This window comes from Pinus tabuliformis, chromosome 6, assembly GCF_031772625.1.
Source record: "Pinus tabuliformis cultivar Carrire ecotype Pingquan chromosome 6, CPIR1, whole genome shotgun sequence".
Lineage (NCBI taxonomy): Eukaryota > Viridiplantae > Streptophyta > Pinopsida > Pinales > Pinaceae > Pinus > Pinus tabuliformis.
Genome location: NC_142292.1, coordinates 894,277,077 through 894,289,728, shown reverse-complemented (window position 1 = coordinate 894,289,728; position 12,652 = coordinate 894,277,077). Strand labels below are relative to the sequence as shown.

Below are 12,652 nucleotides of genomic sequence, written 5' to 3'. Positions count from 1 at the left end.
TTCGTCACTGTTCATCTCTATCAGCAATGGAATGTGGCTGTCACTGTTAGAGTCTTCCTTTTCATCTTCAGTCTGTTCATGGAAAATAACATCTCTGTTTGCAAAAACTTTATGAGTCACAGGATTATATAACTTGTATGCCTTATACTCTGTGCCATATCCTACAAATATACATTTCAAGGCTTTGGGGTCTAACTTCTTTCTATCTACTTTTGGTATATGAGCATAAGCTTTAGATCCAAATATTCTTAGATAACTAATTGCTGGTTTGGGTCCAAACAATGCTTCAAAGGGGGTTTTAAAGCCTAGACATTTAGTAGGACTCCTATTCTTTAAATAAACAGCAGTATTCATGGCTTCTGCCCAAAGACCATTTGATATACCTTTACCTTGAAGCATACTTCTCGCGCACTCCACAAGAGTTCTGTTTTTGCGTTCTGCTACTCCATTCTGCTGTGGAGTGTGTGGCACTGTGAATTCCTGCATAATCCCATGCTGCTTGCAGAAGTTCATGAACTCTCCTAACCTATATTCTCCCCCTTGATCCGAGTGGAGAATCTTTATCCTCTTTCCTGTTTGGTTCTCTATCATAGATTTGAACTCTTTAAAGTCCCGAAAGTAGGGGTGATTTTAGGGGCGAATGTTCGCCCTTTGGCGAAATTAAGGGGTTTTAAATTTTTAGTGGGCGATTATTTTGTATCATAGTACACTTTTACAAATCACCTCAAATAGCCCACCTTCTTTTAAGGGAGAGGGTAAAAAAGGTAAATTTAGCCCTTGAAATTAGGAGTTACAACCTTCCATTCGCCCATTTTCAAGAATAGGTTTTATTTAAGTGAATCCATTCGCCCATTTTCAAGAATAGGTTTTATTTAAGTGAATCCTATGGGCCAAAGGCCCAAATACCATATTTATAAAAGAGGTATGGTAAATTAATAAAAATATAAATAAATGAGAAGTATGGTAAATAAATAAAAAGAAATTATATTTACTCCATAAGTCACCTTATATACATGCAAGGGTGTAAACAAATAAAAATATAAGTAAAGTGGAGGTATAGTAAATAAATAAAACGTTTTTTTATACTTACTCAAAAGGTATGGTAAATAAATAAAAATATAAATAAACTAGACGCATGGTAAATAAATAAAACCTCTTTTTATATTTAGTCCATAACCCTCGTTCTATTTATGAAGGCTCAAGAAAGAGGTTTTATTTAAGTGAATCCTATGGGCCAAATACCATATTTGTAAAAGAGGTATGGTAAATTAATAAAAATATAAATAAACGAGAGGTATGGTAAACAAATAAAACATTTTTTTATATTTACTCCATAAGTCACCTTATATTTACGAACACTCAAAAAATGCATTATATTTAGGTGAAACCTATGGGCAAAATACTATGGGACAAATACCATGGACTAGATTGTTATTAATACCATGCAAAAAAACATTATTAACTCTAATATTAGTATTAATAAAAATAAAAATGGCACATGGTATTGACCCAAGGTATTCACTAAAATGGCACATGGTATTGACCCATGGTATTCACCTGGAATTTAGCCTATTTAAATGGGGGAATTAAACCAGCATAGATCCATCTTTACTCTGGATCTACTAACCCCCGAAAGGTATCAAATATCGGTAATTTTGATTTCAAAAGATATTTTAAAGAAATGCAATGATTTCATTTGTGTATTCAATAAACACAAGATTTTACAATTGAGTAAAATATTCGCCATGCCTGGTGAGAGATTCGCCAAAAAATTTTATATGCATATCATATTATTGGTAAAATCGCCTTCCATTTTTCCTATATACCATGGAGATTCGCCCATTTATTATACATGTAAATTTAGGGGGGCTTCTTAAAATTTTCCCTGCCCGAAAGGCTTGACTCTTTTTACTTAAAAAATACACCCATGAAAACCTAATGCAGTCATCTGTAAACAATAGAAAATAATATGCACCTCCTAAGGACCTAGTTTTCATAGGTCCACAAATATCTGTATGCACTAGTTCTAGGATTTCTCTTTCCTTTCTGTTGACATGCAAAGGGAATTCTTCTCTATGCATTTTCCCTAATGCACATCTATCACATTCCAGCTTGACATTATGAAAAACAAGGAGTCCATCGACCATACCTTTCTTCTGAAGTAAGATGAGGTCTTGAAAATTGAGATGTCCAAATCTCTCATGCTAGAGATTTTCGACTGTTGATCTAGCTGCAACCATTGCTTGTCGTGGCATACTCTTTGCATCCAGTTTGTAAAAATTCCCCACGCGCACTCCTGTTGCAACTGTTTCCATCTGGTTATCCTTAATGACACAACCATTCTTAAAGAATTGCACCTGCATGTCCTGGTCTGTAATCATTGAGACAGAGATCATATTTTTCTTAATTCCTGGAACATATAATACATTTTTAAGATGTTTAATGTCGCCACTAGGTAGCTTCACAGGAATATCTCCACATCCTTTGATCTCATACCCATTGTCATCTCCTAGATAAATTTTTGATCCACATGCAGATTCTTTAAGAAATTCAAAACAGTCCTTCTTACCGGTCATATGAGAGGATGCACCAGAGTCAACATACCATATGTCATCCTCATCTCCCTTTGATGCTGAAAGATCACAATCGACTGTGAATAGTCGAAGATCATGGCTGTGGTCCTCCTCTTCTCCAGCAAAACAGCCCTGGTGTTTCCTCTATTTGCCTTTTCTTTCATCCGCATGCCTCTTATAGCATTCTTTAATATGATGACCAGGTTTCCCACAATAAAAACATCTCTTAACATAATTATCAGTCATACCTCTGAATGGTCTCTTTTGAAAAGAGTTGGCCCCCTTTTGCTGCTGATGGTGCTAATGTTGGTGCTGGTGTTGCTTTCCTTTGTACTGTCGCCTCTTCACCATCAAAGCTAGGTCATTGCTCTGAGTTTTCAGATTCTGTCTTCGCTCCTCCTCCTGGAGCAGAATCGTTGTCAGCTCATCAAATGAAGGGGATTTGTCCCTCGCTAACAGTCCTGTGATGAATGTCTAATATTCATCCGTCATTCTGTTCAATGTTAGTGTAACTAGATCTGGGTCAGACACTTTTTCTCCAATAGCTCCCAGTTTGTCTCTCAGATCCTTGACTCTGGCCATGAATCCACCAACGGACTCATTCTCGTCCATCTTCAATGCAAACAATTTTCCCTTGAGTGCCAAAACACAATTTGTATTCTGAGTCTCGTACAAGTTCTTGATCGTTGTCCATAGATCAGCGGCTGACTTGGAATCTCTGATATGTGGGATAATATTGTCCTTAACGGACATCTTCAGTATAAATTTTTCTTTCGTTTCTCTTTTATCCCAGTCTTGTTCTTGGGTCACTGTTCCAGATCTCGGCTCATTTCCTTCAACGATCACCCATGCATTTATGCTCTCCAACAAAGTTTTCATTTTGAATTTCCAGTTGGAGAAATTCGTTCCATCGAGTTTGCCAGACTCGTGGAGGTATGATTCTATACTGTTGTTCATTTTTGCCCAACTGAACACTCCAATTGGCCACCACTGGGCAAGTCCGATCTGCTTCCACCGAACAGATCAGGAACTTCACTGTGCCACCACTGGGCAAGTCTGATCTGCTGCCACTGAACAGATCAGGGACTTCACTGTGCCACCACTGGGCAAAACCGATCTGCTACAACTGAACAGATCAACAAGCAAGCTCCAACACGCGACCACCAGGCAAAGGCGATCTGCTTCCACCGAACAGATCAAGGCGTTGCACTGCGCCACCACCGGGAAAAAAAAAACTGATCTGCTTCCACCGAGAAGATCACAGAGCTCTGATTCGCCACCACCGGGCAGGTTCGATCTGCTACCTCTGAGCGGATCACGGAACCCCAATTCACCACCACTGGGCAGGTCCGATCCGAGCGGATCAACAAACCTCAATTCGCCACCACCAGGCAAATGAAATCTGCTACCACCGAGTAGAAATCTCCACGTGCCACCACCGGGAAACTCCGATCTGCAACAAAAATTGCAGATTTCCAGAGAGAAAGAGGTTGGCTCTATGGTGCTCTGAACAGCTACAAATCTGCGCCAATTGCAGAAAAGAAAAATTCACGATGTCCACGGAAATTGGTGTGTTTAACAGCCACGGATCCGTGCCAATTTAGTTATAATTTCGTTGGCGCGCTTATTAGCCCCAAACCCGCGCCAATGGGCACTCCTGTTCTTTAAAAAATCGCGCCTTTCTGTTTTGTTCTGTATTGGCGCGCCTGTCTTCAAAAAATCAACGCCAATTTCTCAACCCTTTCTCCGGCTCAGAGATGATCAGTCATCTGAGACCCTTCACTCCATGTGTTACTGCAGTTCCAGCTGATCACACAGACACATTTACATGTACTCCTACCACTACAGAAATGTAACTAATGATACATCCCTAAAAAAATATGAGGCTATCTCTACCCTAAGCTCTGATACCAAGATAAAAATCACACTTTGAATTAAATGAAGGAGTTGCAGCTCACAGGTGAGTACGGTACCTGGGAGACTGCACTCAAACAAAGAGGAGACTCTCACTCTTGTTCACACTCCTTACATCAAATGAATATTACAATATTAAATACATCACTGAAAAATAGGTAGTTGTAAACAACCTCATAAACTCTAGGAACTAATCCTAAACTAAGGAGATAAGTTACAACCATATAACCATTTCTCCATTATTTTTAACTTCAATTTCATAAATTTTCCATGTTTTAGATAATTTCATATTGTATTTTTAATTATATATATAATTAAACCATATCAAATGTCAAAAGCGTGTTTTTTGTTTTTTATTTAAAGGAAAAAAAAGTTATTACATATAGACGTATAGAAATTATAAAAAAATATGTCATTTTTATGGGATAAAATATTTTATGTGCATATCTTATTTAATTTTTCTGAAAGGTATATATTGAGTATTAAAGTAATTGTTGTGAACAAAATGTCATATTTAATATTTTTAGGAATTTGTAAATAAAAATATATATTAAAAATAAATATTAATATGTTAATTATTGATAATATTTTTTTTTAAATATTACTTTTTTGTTTTGAGTCTGAATCACCATTTGATAAGAGGTTTATATGGTTATGATGAAACTTATATATCACATGTATTACTTAGCATTTCAAAATGAAATGCAAAGTGTATATATGTGTATATGTATGGAAAGAATATATAAAATAGGATATTTTTATCAATTTTAGTAAAAAAATGAAACAAGTTCATTGAATCACTCTTAAAATATTTAATCATAATAGATATATGTAAGTTATGTATATAATAACGAGCTAAAACATACCAGTTGAATGTTTTACAAATAGGAGTTTAACAAAAGATATATTGAAATACACATTTATTGAGGTAAAATAAATTAATATATAAAGTTTTCAAAGTTTATTATTTTATTATATTATATTATAAATTACATAAATTATATATATATAATTTGAGTATGCTATTTAAAAGCACATTTTTCCTTTTAAAAAAGTAGATATTAAAAATTAAAGAGATAAAGTATATATACAGTAATCCTAAAATTAGATAATATTAATATATAATTTTATATTAAAAATAGATAATATTAATATATAATTTTATATTAAAAATAAAAAATGAGAAATGAATGGTTAAAACTATATATTTTAAATAAAAACAAATAAACGTTGACTTTCTATTTTTTTAAATAAATTTTTAAACCTAACATCACATTTATGAAATTTTTTAAACATAATATCATGAGTTACCTTAAAGATATATGTTCATATCTGCTCCAAATGAGAGTAAGTAAAACTTATATACTAACATATCATTATGTTAGTTTCTAGGTAGGAAATAAAACTTACATAATGTATTTCACATCTATAAATAAAAGTTCAATGTAAAAAATAAAAAATAATCTCTTCCACATATATGTTCTTTTCAATACACTTTGCATTGCATGTTGAGAGATGCCACATGTATGCATAAGAGTTAAAAGAAAGATGTTTTGTGATTACGCGTTCGATCTCATAACAGGTTGAAAATAACCAAGTATTGTCCACGACATAATGGGGTGGACAATGATTCCTCTCTTAAAAAATACCATATTTTCATGGTACTCAAGGTCACAAATGTTTCACTTTATTTTAAAATCATTTGATGAGATGATGCCCAAGTTGAGTTGTATATATAAAAATAATAAGTGGATTAAAAATGGAGCCCAAAACTGATATGATTCGAGAAAAAGCATCATAGGTGGATGGATATTACGAGTTTATGAAAAAGGAGTGATCTTGCAAACTCACCACATGATTTAGTGTATAAATAACTACAACTACAAAGAATCCCGGGGAAAAGGGTGTCGGATTGTAACCTCAAATGTTCAAAGGAAAGAGAATCGCGTGAAATCCGGCACATGTTGAATGTTGGAAATTTTTAAAGTTTCTCTCCAGTAGGGTATTGCCGAGTCCCAACCAATCTTACAGCCATTACCTCATGAGCTTACCCTTTCAAGCCGATGAACGTTCCGATATGATCCACCTTTCCATACTTATCCTTTCAAACCGATGAACGTTCCGATCTAACAACTCCTCCAAACCTATTCTAATTTTACGCTTATAAATATAATCTGAAGCTCCTATGACCATTATATGTAGCTTGTCCGTTTGCAATCTTTCAACACTGTCCAATTTTTTTTGAGGGTAATCATTATGAATCTCCTTTTAGCTATTACCGTAGATTTTGTTTAGCCTGAAGATTTCTAAGAATAGTCTAGGAACGCATTTAGTTTCGATTGATCGAATAATGATCAGCTCTCAAATTAGTACCCAATTTAGTCTGTTATGGATCAAACACAATGTCGGTTTAACTGCAAATCGCTAGATTCTGCTTCATCATGTTCCATATTCTCCTAGTCATCCGCAGGTGAAACAAAGCTTTGTTATGTTAATAGGCGTCCCTCCTCCTATTGGAATTGGGCACTTCAAGATTTTACTAATCAAAAAATTGATCCGTTTGAATTTAAAGATTAAAGATGCCAGTATATTCTCGTCGTTGCCGCAATATCAATGGATTGAATTCACACCACAAACTTCCATGCGTATCTAAATCGCATGTTTAAACCTTGTTTAATTTAATTTTTTACAAAGCTACAATAAAAATTTACCATGCCATTTGTTAATTGACACCTATCAGGATTAACCATAATGGGAAGACTACAAAATGTAACACACGCCTTACACATACACTCGGCATGCGAGTGGAAAGGTGTATTTCTGAATAAGATGATCATCCATTTCAAACCATTGGTAATGTGTGTCCAATTCTAAATAATAGGTGTCAGTGAGTTAAAAACTAACTTAGGAAGATAAAGGGTGTTTTCTCTTAACGACATGTTTAACACTTCTTTAAATTTCCTTGTAAAATACCCTATTATACATTTAGTTAGAAAGGAGAATTTTTCCTTAATCTCTTTCTCATTAAGCTAGAAAACATATGTTATCATTTAATATTTATTTTTTTCCCTACCAATAAACTTTGTGAATGTAACTATATTCATATTCTTTTAGGATGAAAATTTACAATGCCAATTAATTTCTATTTTTTTGAAGGATTATTTCTAATATGCACAAGTTTTTTGGCATTCACTCATTTTATGAATCTCCTCATTCCAATTCGAGAAGGATTATTTCCAATATGCATAATTTTTTGGCATTCACTCATTTTATGAACCTCCTAGCATGAGTTTTTTGGCATTCACTCATTTTATGAATCTTCTCATTTCAATTAGAGAAGGATTGTTTCAAGTATGCATAAGTTTTTTTGGCATTCACTCATTTTATGAACCTCCTCATTTCAATTGGCATTTAATAAGTTCTTTTGTGTTGACTTATATTTTTCATTGTACCAACTATTACAAGCTATCTTATTGTATATTTTTGTACCTATCTTGAAAGGATTATTACTTTATCCATATCAAAAGATTTCATAAAATTACATATATTTACAGATAGGTAAATTTCACTATTTTTCCACAATTTATTTTATATATAATGTTTAGCAAAGAAAAAATTAACATTTAAAGGAATTTGAAAAGCTTATCCATAATTATTAAATTCTCCATTTAATTAAATATACTATTCTATTATTTTCCAATAAATATATTCACTTTATACTATAGTCCCAGATCTCTCATTACTAAATTCACTATTTAATTAAATTTCCTTGTGAAAATAATCTATAGATTTGGAGCATATAAATTATGTAATTATAAAATTAATTCAAATATAGTATAAAATATAATTAGATATTGATATATAATGAGATGTCAATATACAATAATCTAATCATTATGAATTTTTTAAGTTGTTAGAAAATTTAATTTAAAGGAAGGAAAAAATAATTTTTTAAAATAATTTTTGAGTTTATGGATGATCTAATATATTAATAAATTTATAAGGGATTTTTATTTAGGGTAAGATTAAAAGAAAACAAAGATTAAAGTTAATAGTGTGTATATTTCTAATTATTTAAAAAATTTCAGTGATAAGAGGGATAGTTTGTATATTATTAATTATTTAAAAATTTTGAGTGATAAGAGGGATAGTGATAATGATAGTGATAGTGATAATGATGAAAGATTTTTCTACCAATTTAAAATTTAGATATGAAAGTATAGTATATTTTTTTTTGGATTTAATTATCTCGGAATAAGATGATCATCTGTTTCAAACCATTGGTGACTTGTCCAATTCGAAATAACAATTGTTGGTAGTTTAATTAAACTGTACATCAATTTCACTCTTTTGTGTTGTTAATAATAAATCGAAAAATAGGTATCTCTATAACTCCAAAAAACAGATTTCCATCACTTTCACCATTCATGCTCTTAATTATAACTTTGCCACTCCATCTCTGATTGTAATATAGAGGTTAACCACTCCATCTCTTATTGTAACCTTGAGGAATAACACCGCCACTCCATCTTGAGAATTTCAAAATGTCATTAAATATTTATTGTACTTATTAATCATTACCATTCCATCTATTATAATCAAAGGCTCCGTGGATGCATGCATTTCTTTCTTAGCACTTGGGTTGTTGGAATCGTTGAAGGATTCCTAGAGCTATTACTGGAAGGATTACTCTAAAGATTTGAAGCGGCTTCTCTCAGCTTCTATTTACTAAAAAAGGTGAAAAATCTTTCATAGCCTTCATTTTCTCTACATAGTGTTTTTTCAAGTTTCCTTCAAGATGCATTGGAGGAACCCTTTCTTAGTGATTGGGTTGTTGGAATTGTTGAAGGATTACTGGAAGGATTGGTGCAAGGATTATTGGAATGATTTGAAGGGGCTTCTCTCGGCTTCTATCTGCTAAGAAATGTGCACAATTTGTTACCTAGATTTGTTTTCAATGGCCATCGTTAACCAGATTTGTCATTCCTCTAATGCGGAATGGCTTTGTTCATTTCTGCTAATGTCTTGTTGAAATTAAATTTAAATTATAAATGAAAAGAACGCTTACATGATGCTAATATTAGTTCTTATTTTTAAATTCTTGTAAGCCCTACAATTAAATTTCTATTATTATATAATTAGATATACAATTGTTTTTCTACAATATTATTTTTTATATATTTTGTATAAAAAAATGATATGATAGGTTTCTCTATCTATCTATCAAATACAATTATTTGTCTCTAATATTATTTTGTATAAAAAGAATGATATGATAGGTTTCTCTATCTATCTATCAAGATCGATTGGGTTTGGTGAGAGGGAAGTTATATGTTAAACACACATGGGTAGCAAGAACAATATGAAAGATAAAACATGCAAGTACAATTTTTATTGACAAATGATATACATTTATAGTACATTATGTGATCGTTGGGTTTCACATCCCAAGGTCTCTTGGACTACTTTGTCTATTCAGCTTCCACACTAACCCATTGAGGATTAGGTGTCCAACATTCCCCCCCTTAATCTGAAGTGTTATCTATGAGTCCAAGAAGAGAGCTATAATACAAAATGTGCAAAAATGAATGGCAACACTAGCCTGAATGTGCTCTCTGAAATGTTGGTATAAAGGGTGGTGGTTTAAGGATGACCACCAACACTGGAACGCTTAGTGCAGTTCCCGAAACTCTTCCAAAACTGGCAAGAAACTGAAGTTTTCTGCTAGAGGAAGTGCTCCTATTGTTTTGAAGAGGGAAACCTTCAATCAGAGGTCTCACCCCACATAAAAGGGAGAACTTCAACCTGAAAAGGGAAGTCTCAACCTGTGATGGTTTAAGGATGACCAACAACTCTGGAATGCTTAATGCAATTCCTGGAACTCTTCCAAAACTGGCAAGAAGATGGAGTCTTCTGCTAGAGGAAGTGTCCCCAATTTTGTTCCTGGAATTCTTCCGAAGCTGCCAAGAAGCTGAATTCTTCTGCTAGAGGAAGTGTCCCAGATTGCTAATTGAAGGCATGTTCACGAGCATCTTTGTTTCTGGCTACAACTCTGAAACTGGTGTGGCAGGTTGTGGCTCAAGCTTGCTTGATGTGACTTTGAAGCTTGTAGATGACCATCATTTGCCCCCTTATCAGATACAAGGTGAGATGATGGAGAAAACTCAACTACAAGATTGTTCAATACTTTAGAACAAGTTCTGACATGTGTTTGGAATATCTTCTTGGCTGTTGATGCCCATTGCCAAGAAGCGATCCATCCAAGATGGATCTTTTTTCTTGCAAGACGTTTGTTTCTGAATCATCTATGTGAAGAATGGCTGGTTTTATGATAGTGCTTACATGGAAGAAGATCAAAACAGTGGTCTTTCAGATGGCCAACTCGGTCACAGTGTTGGCATTTTATAATCTGTTGTTGTTGTTGTTGCTATGGAAGAGGAGCAGAATCTGGAACAACTTGAGGTAAACTATCATGAGGAGCAGGTGAACTGTCATGAATGAATCCAGCACTCTGAAACAGAATGGGCTTTGAGTAGTCTGGAATATGAAAGGACAAGTCCTTGTCATATCCAAGACCAGTTCTGTGCTTGTTGTGGACACGCTGTTCCCAAGGTCTGATGATGGGCTTGGGAAGTGCATATTGAGTTTCTGCATCTGCATGTACAATTACTGCTTTATTGGGCACTGGATCTAAATGAACATGAAAAATATTGACTTGTTGTTTATGGGAGTCTGTTTCATTGCTCTGAACAGAAACATGTTCATAATGACTCTTTTGTTTTAGTTCTTCTTGTTGTAGCTGAGATTCAAGCTGCAAAAAATCGATCTTTTGCTGTGCATTTTTTTGACATGTCTGAATTTCAGAGAGAGAGCCTTCGCTGATTTGTAATGTGTCATCAACAGTAGATTGTATAAGAGTTTTCATGAACTCTAATACTTTAGTAATTGTAGTCATTTTTTCATATCCTCCCAATAATGATATGTTTTGGTTAGATTCTTCTTCAATTTCTTCGGACTTTTTTGATTGCTTTCTTGAAGAATCTATGTTTGTCACCAATTTCTCATAGCCTCCCATAAATGATATTTTTTGGTTAGGCTCTTCTTTAATTTCCTCCTTAGGTTTGTCAGGGTATTGACATAACACTCTTAAAACAGAATCTGCAGATTTCTTAGATTTTGAAGAAATGTTACTATTTTCCTTATCATTTCCCGGATTTTCTTTTGAAATAGTAGACTCAGCCTATATTCGCCTAAAGAGAGCAACAATGTCATGTTCAACAGATGAGTTAGATGATTTATTCATATTTGGATTAGATCCATCATTAAGAGATGACATTGGAGATCTCCTTGCATATGTAGATGATGATCTCCGAGAATGGTGATGATCTCTTTTACTGTGGTTTACATTATCAGTTTCTCCAATAACATTCTCTGAATCAAAATTATTCGGTACCTTTTTAGCACCATTGTTCTCCTGCTTTCTGTTCCGAATACGCCCTCATTCCTTTTTAACTGCAGAAATTGGAATTGGGGACTGTCTATTGAAATTAGAGGGCATTCTCCTTGGGAAGGAACTGTTGCTTAATGCCATGTGTTCTACATGTGATGAGGAAAAATCAGTTGCTCTCCTCCTGTTTCCTGATGAATGAGATGCTCCAAAAGAAAACATTTGACTCCCATCTGCAAGCTTTTTAATAGTGGTGATGTCGCGCTCTGTTTTGCACATGACTCTCACTCCACTTAAACCTATTGGAAAATCCCCTCGAAGACCATTGTTAGCTTGACCTGGGCCCAATATTGGGTGACCACTGCGGTAACAGGGTATGAAAATTGACAGCATTGTCATCTTCAGTACAGAACGAGGATGAATCTGCAATCCTCAGTAATACCCAAAAACGAACATGTGGGCAACGCCTTTGAAATTAAATAATGAACATAATCCGTAGTCACATTAACTAAATGGTTGATTGCAGTCGAGCGGATTCCAAGTAGTTGAGCAGATTAATGAAAAGGTTGATTATCGCTGAGTGGATGCCAAGTGCTGAAGTTTTGGCAAAATGGCGCTGATATGGTAATTGAGTTGGGACAAGCTGCAAACGGTTCAATGGAGCAGAGCGGTGGCAATCATTAATGTCAGCAAATTGGCAGAGCTCAAGTGTCCAGGA

At 34.2% G+C, this 12,652-nt stretch overlaps 1 pseudogene; it reads right to left on the bottom strand.

The window, feature by feature from the left end:
- Positions 1-3,605: 3,605 nt before the first annotated feature.
- On the bottom strand, positions 3,606-12,333 carry LOC149261802 (uncharacterized; annotated as a pseudogene).
- Between the last annotated feature and the right edge of the window lie 319 nt (positions 12,334-12,652).